We start from the raw sequence: 7,726 nt of genomic DNA, 5'->3' as shown, positions 1-7,726 counted from the left end.
AAAAAAAGGTTCAAAGTGAAAGAAATTTGAAGAGAAGAAAAGAAAATTTGAATATTGAAAGAAAAATGTGGAGAAAATAATTAAAAGTTGCAAAAATTGCAATTAAGAAATTGCAAAAATATCTTAGTAAATATTAAAAGTATCACCTCCACGAATGCAATGAAGTGTGTGGAGGAGAGTGCACATTCACAACCTATGCCACGCAGAACTTCTTTCCATGTCTTCTTAGGCTACACTCTCTTCAGTGAGTACCTGTTCTTCATTTGTTGATTGTGCCTTTAGAGAGGTGGGTATGTGCTGGGTGCCTCTATCTGCCATCTTGATTCCCCTTACTATAAATCTTTCCACTTCATTTTTTGAGGCACTGTCTCACTATGTTGCTTAATCTGGTCTCAAACTTGTGGATACAAGCAGTCCTCCTTCCTTAGCCACCTAAATAGCTGGGACTATAGGCATAAGCCACTGTACCCACTGAAAGCTAGCTCTTATGAAATATGCTAATCATAAAAATATTGGAATTTTAAATGTTTTCATTGCAGAAACCTCTAGAAGAATTTCAAGATGTTTACATATTCATGAAGCTCATGGATATGAGTTTTTGCCAAGAGTTTCTAATGGAACTACACCATGAAAGAAAAATTTACATTCTCTTTCAGATGCTGGGCAGAATCTGGTGCCATAACTCTGCTGGAATTAGTCATTGTACTTTATAGCCCAGTAATACAGTTTCAAAATCAGACTTTACTTTGAGGAATCTTGACTAGGGACTGGATAAAACTGTAGGAATAAGCTTTCTTTCTTTCTTTTTCACACAAATGTCCATTTTTATTAACTCTCCCCTGTTACCACAAGTCTTCCTTCCTCCCTTCCTTCTTTCCTTCCTTCCTTCCTTCCTTCCTTCCTTCCTTCCTCTCTCTCTTTGTTTCAGAACAAGTTTCATGATGAAACTTTATGTAGTGACTTGATGCTACTGAGCCCCCAAGGTCATGTGAGGCATGGGCTACAAGGAAAATATTGACATTTGGCCAGTTGGGTGTACCATGTTAGAAATGATCTAAAGTGGTGTTCTGTTCTCATGTACAGATGATATTGATTAGTAGAATAAAGTTATTGAACAACTTGGAGCACCAGGTCCTGAATTCATGAAGAAATTGCAACCAAAAGTAAGGACTTATGTTGAAAACAGAACTAAACATAAATAGCTTTCAAGAACTCTTCCTTAATGTACTTTTCCCAGCTGACTCAATACCACAAAGTCAAAACCAATCAGGCAAGGGATTTGTTATACAAAATGCTTGTCATGCATGCATCTAAAAGAATCTCCAACACCCATATTTCAATATCAGGTATGATGCTTCTGATGCAGAAACTTCATCACCCAAAATATCTTATGAGCAGTTAGATGAAATGTAACATACTGTAGAAGAGTGGAAAGAATTGACACACAAAGAAGTGATGAATGTAAAGGAGTGGACTAAGAGTAAAGGTGCAATGTCAACATCTACAACTTTGACCTTGGTTACAGACAGCAATCTGGAAATGCTGACTGGATTTCTGGACTGATGCAGATGATTGTTTGAACCTTTGCATGGGGTTGGGATGGTTGGGAGTTGGTTAGTAATTGAAAATAAGTCAGTGGTCTTATTTTTGATTGAGTTATCAAAAAATATAGAACTTAGGACTAGGGGTATGGCTCAAGTTGTGGAGTGCATGCCTAGCAAATGCAAGACCTGAATTCAACCCCCAGTACTACTGAAAATGTAGAATTCATTTTTAGTTGTTTATTTCTTTATGATGCAACTTCAAATTTCAGTTGTTTTTAAAACAGAAAACTTCATGTTTTGCTGTATGATATGAACCTAATTATTTCATCATGATTTAAGTGTTTTGCGCATTTGCTTTGTCTTATACTCCTGATTTATTTTTACTGAATTTGTAAGATTGTGTTTAACTAAGCAACTATTATGTGTTGCCTTGCCTATATCATGAGTTGTATAAGATATTTGTATATGTTTTATTAGAATTTATTTCAGATGTTTTGCCCTTCAATTTTATGTGCTTATCAGTGACAAAATCCTAGAGAAAGCAAAATAGCCTGTAGTCAATTATATTCAGGAATAACTACTGTAAAGGATGAAAATGTTAACAAATCTCCAATGTTTGCTTATAATATTTGCTACTTAATTCTGATACAATCAATAGGTGACTCCTACTTGGATTTTGGCAAAAGCCCTATCACCCAAATGGCACAATAACTTAAAACATTTTTGTAAAAATGTTGCTCATGTACCACCATCTTCTTATTGCCTCACTCCATCCAACAAAAGTCAAGTAAAATAATGTAGTATATTGTACAGATATCTGGCATGTTCAGAATTTATGATAGCATAAAGTCAAGAGGATATTTCATGAATAATACATTTTAATGCAAATACACAGATGGCTCATTTCTACTAGCTATGAGCCTGTTTTTGTAAACTATGAGATAATCACCTCAGGCTATAGGTCCTGGCAGTTGTCTAGAGTCTGATCTTTTCTTTTCCTATAGCCTTGGGCCCTAGGACCTTTATAGTTTTCTATCACTTAGAGGGTCAGACAGTTGAACACTAGTTCTCATGGTGTTCTGGACATTTGAGTTTACCTGTGGCACAATCATATTTATACTAACTGTCATGAGTTCCAAAGCCTACTCAGATTTATATAGATAATATATGAAATGAGTAATATATCATCCATTTGAAAATAGTAGCACAATGGCATGCATAGGATATCATTTTCCAAAGGCTGTTTTTTCACATTGAGCAGAGCAGACATAAATTGTGGTTCTTTATTCTGAGTCTTGTATTGTTTTATTCCTGATTTTCAATGTAACATGATATGTGGACCTTGAGTAGCTTAAGAATGGCATCACTCCTAACACATATGTGTTAAATATTTGTATCTATAACTAAATTTTTCTTAAGTAAAGAATCAATGAAAAGGGAGTGAGTGAGGGAAGTGGGGAGAGAGAGAGAGGGAGAGAGATTTTTTTGTAATGGGTGAATATTATTCTAGTAAAGAATTCAGTATGTGCTCTATTCTTGATAATGCCATCTACAATGTACCTGACAGGTCAGACTTCAGAAGGTTGCCCTGTTCTCAGTATCCTTCAAAAGGATGTTTCTCTACTCTCCAATGTTTGCCGAGGGCTCCTTTCTCAGTCAGTCTTTAGGCATAGATGACTACATCCTGAATTTATAACATCTACTCCTCTCTACTTCTAGTCACATTTTATTAGATTGGAACTTTTCTAAGGGCAGGAAATCACAGACCACCAGTAGCATTTCAGAGGTCTAGAGATACTGAGAGAGAATTCAGGAACTAGAAGTGTAAGAAAATATGGAACCAGAAAGAAGAAAAGACATAGAAACCTGGGGTGTGTCAACTGATGAATGCTAGAGTGAATATCAATAAACAACAACTGAAGAGCATGAGATAAATGAGATTTTGTTGGTGTCTGTATTCTAAATGAATGACCAACAGGTATAAAAAATGCTCCACTTACCAAGGAAATGCAAATCTTGATGACAGTGACATCCACAGTAAGATATAACCTTACCCTAGCAAAAATAGCTATCATCAAAAAGACTAACGATAGCAAGTGTTGGCTAAGATGTGGAGAAAAGGAATCTTTGCACATTATTGATAGTAATGAAAAGCAGTATAGGAACCTCCAAAAAGTTCAAAATAGAACTCTCATACCCCTACTGTTGGGTATATATTCAAAGGGAATGAATTCAGATGATGAGGAGACATCTGCACATCCATGTTCATTGAAGCACTATTCACACTAGCCAAGAAATGGGAACAACCCAAGTGTCCATCAACTGATGAATGGGTAAAGAACAGGTGGTACATATACATGAAAGAATGAGGTTTAGCCACGAAAGTGAAGGAAAGCCAGTCATTTCAGACAGCATGAATGGAATTGGAAGTCACTGTGTAAAGTAAAATAAGTGAGATGCAGAAAAACAAGTACATCATGATCTCAACCATATGTGGAATTTAAAAAAGTTGATTTTATTGAAGTTGTGAATAGAGTGGTGGTTATCAGAAGTTGATAAAGAGATATGGAAGGGTTGGTCAATGAGTACTAAGTTACAGTTAAGGGTAAGAAATTTTGGTGTGCTATTCCACAGTGGGGGGACTATAGATAACAATAATATGCTATACATTTCAAAAAGAAGAAAGGATTTTGAATTATTCACTGTAAAGAAATGATAAGTATCTAAGAGATTCATTGTGTACTGTTTAACCTGACTTAAACTGTACACAATGTATATATGTATTAAAATATCACATGGTATCCTACCCATAAACATGTATAATTTTTATGAGCATTGGTATCAGAGAACAAATTAAAAATAATTTAAAAAAATCTCTTACTGAATGGGTGGAACTGGAGAACATCTTAAGTGAAGTTAGTCAAGTTCAGAAAGCCAAAAGCTGCATGTTTTCTCTCATGTGTTGACTATAGACTGAATACAAATACAGCAATATTATGAAAAAACAGGCTACACTAAGGGGAGGCTACATATGAGAGAAGGAGGGTAAAAAAGGAAGTTAAGAAAGTGAGTATGGCTGATACAAGAATGAATATAGAATTTTAATTTTTTTACAGGAGCATTCATAGCAGTTTTATTTATAATAGTCAAAGCTCAAAACAGCCCAATTTGTTTTCTTTTGTGTTCATTATTGTGTGCTGGGTGGGGGTACATTGTAGCATTTACAAAGGTTTTTACAGTGTAACAAATATATCATACTTGAAATCACCCCCTCTACTGCTCTTTCTTCCCCCTTTCCCAGATTCCCAGAACAGTTTCAATATGTATCATTTTTGCATTTACATACACGTGTGTACCTTATTTGCATCATATTTATCCTCCTACCCTTTACCCCTCCACACACCGATGCCAACACCCCCCCCGCCCCGCCAGGGTCAGAACCTGTTCTGCCTTCCTGTTTTCTGATTTGTAGAAGAAAAAACATAAAAGATAATAAGAGAAACATGGTATTTTTGCTAGTTTGAGATAAAGATAAGGAGATGCCTTGTGTCATTTCCATGCATACATGAATTACAACTCCAATTGGTTCATCTCTACCAGTTTTCCTCACTACTTCCTAGTCCCCCTCCTATGGTGGCCTTGACCAGTTTAAGACTACTATATTAATTCCTGTAAAGCAAGTACATCAACCATATTTAAGTTTTTGATTTCCTTCCCTTGCCCTATCCCTCCTACGCAGACTCCCTTTACTGTGACCCATATCCCATAATATCTCTGCATTTCTTTTAGGTCTGTAATCTGCATATGAAGGAGAACATGTGACTTTTGGCCTTCTGAGCCTGACTAACTTCACTTAAGATGATGTGCTCCAGTTCCATCCATTTACTTGTGAATGACAAAATATCATTATTCTTTGTGACCAAAATTCCATTATGTATAAATACCACATTTTATTAATCCAGTCATCAACAGTGGGGCATCTTGGCTGTTTCCATAGCTTGGCCATTGTGAATAATGCTGCAATACAACACACATGGTTGTGCAAGTGCCTTTGTTTTAACCTAACTCACATTCCTTCAGGTATATCCCTATGAGTGGTATTATAGATCATATAGCAGATCTATTTTTAGTTTTTTAAGGAGCCTCCATACTGTTTTCCAAAGCGGTTGTACTAGCTTACATTTCCACCAGCAGTATATAAAAGTTCCTTTTCCCCCATATCCTTTCTAACATTTGTTGTTGGTGATCTTCATGGTAGCTATTCTAACAGGAATGAGGTGCATTTCCTTTATGGCCAGAGATGGTGAACATTTTTTCATGTGTTTTTTTTAGCTATTTGGACTTCTTCTTTTGAAAGAGTTCTATTCAGTTCAGTTACTTTATTGGGTTATTGATTTTTGGGGGGAGTTAAGTTTTTTGAGTTCCCTATATATTCTGATTATCAGTCCCTTGTCTGATATATTAGCTAGCAAAGGTTTTCTCCTAGTTTGTGGGTGGCTTCTTCAATGAAATGGTGTTGAATCTTAGCCAAGGCTTTTTTTGTGTGTCTTTGAGAAGATCAAGTGTTTTTGTGTTTACTTCTGTTAATGTGCTGTATTACATTTAATGATTTGTGTATGTTGAACCATCCCTACATCCCTGAGATGAAGCTGACTTGGTCATGGTATATGATCTTTCCTATATGTTGCTGTACTTGGTTTGTCATTACTTTATTGAGGATATTTAGATTAGTGTTCATTAAGTAGATTGGCCTGTTGTTCTCCCTTTTGGGTGTGTCCTTGTCTGATTTGGGGATGAGTGTAATATTGTCTTCATAAAATAAGTTAGGCAGTGTTCCTTCACTTTATATTTCATGGAAAAGTTAAAGGAGTGTTGGTATTGGGTGTGTTTTTAAAGGTCTGGTAGAATTCAGTAGAGAATCCTTCAGTTCCTGAACTTTTCTTTTTTGGGAGACTCTTTGTTGCTGCTTCAACTTCTTTGCATGTTATAGATCTGTGTAGGTTTAATATCCTCTTGGTTCAATTTTGGAATGTCATATGAATCTATAAATTTGCCCATTTTTCTAGATTTCCCAATTTATTTGAATACAGGTTCTCAAAGAAGTTCCTGATGATTCCCTGGATTTTGTTGGTGTTTGTTTTACCTTCCCTTTTTCATTTCTGATTTTACTAATTTGGGTCTTTTCCTACTCACTTTAGTCAGATTTCCCAGGAGTTTGTCAGTCTTGTTTATTTTTTTTAAAGAACCAGGTTTTTTTGTTTTGTCAATTCTTTGTTTTTGTTTTTTGGTCTCTGTTTCATTGATTTTCACCCATATTTTTATTATTTCTCTCCTGCTTGCTTTGGGTTTAGCTTGTTCTTGTTTTTCTAGGAGTTTGAGATGTAGCATTATGTTATTTGATATATTTATGTGTTTTTAATATATGCATTCATGTCTATAAACTTTCCTCTTAGGACTGCCTTTATTGTGTCCCATATGTTCTGATAGGCTGTGTTTTCATTTTCATTAAATTCCAGGAACTTTTTGATTTCCTCTCTTATTTCTTATAAGACCCACTGCTTGTTGAATAACATGTTGTTCAGCCTCCAATTGTTTGAGTGTTTTCTGCTGCTGCTTTTATTGTTGAGTTCTAGTTTTCATTGCATTGTGATCAGAAAGTATGCAGGGGGTTATTTCAGTTTTCTTATATTTTTTAAGACTTGTTTTGTGCCCTAAGATATGATCAGTTTTGGAGAAAGTTCCATGGGGTGCTGATAAGGATGTATACTGTGCTGTTGCAGGGTGGAATGTTCTGTAGACATCAGTTAGGTCCATTTGATCTATGGTGTCATTTGGTTCTAGGATTTCATTGTTGGTTTTTTGTTTGGATGAACTATCTGTTGTTGATAGAGGGGTATTAAAGTCTCCCATTACCAATGTGTAGGGGTCAATATGTGGTTTTAAGTCCTTTAGTGTATTTTAATGAAGTTGGGTGCACTGGCATTGGGTGCATGTAAGTTGAAAATTGTTATTTACTCTTATGTATTGCTCCTTTTATTATTATGAAATGACCTTCTTTGTCTCTTTTGAGTAATTTGTTTGAGTTCAGTTTATCTGGTATCAATATTGTTACTGCTGTTCTCAGAAGCTATTAGCTTGGTAAATCATCTTCCAGCATTTCACCCTATGCCAGTGTTTGGCTC

General features: G+C 35.6%; 1 pseudogene; it reads left to right on the top strand.

Moving 5' to 3' along the window:
- The first annotated feature begins 487 nt into the window (after positions 1-487).
- LOC109674511 (mitogen-activated protein kinase 8 pseudogene) lies at positions 488-1,563 on the top strand (annotated as a pseudogene).
- Positions 1,564-7,726: the final 6,163 nt, after the last annotated feature.

The sequence above is a fragment of the Castor canadensis genome, chromosome 3, assembly GCF_047511655.1.
Source record: "Castor canadensis chromosome 3, mCasCan1.hap1v2, whole genome shotgun sequence".
Lineage (NCBI taxonomy): Eukaryota > Metazoa > Chordata > Mammalia > Rodentia > Castoridae > Castor > Castor canadensis.
The sequence above is the reverse complement of the archived record's forward strand: the minus strand, read 5'-3'. Positions and strand labels throughout refer to the sequence as shown.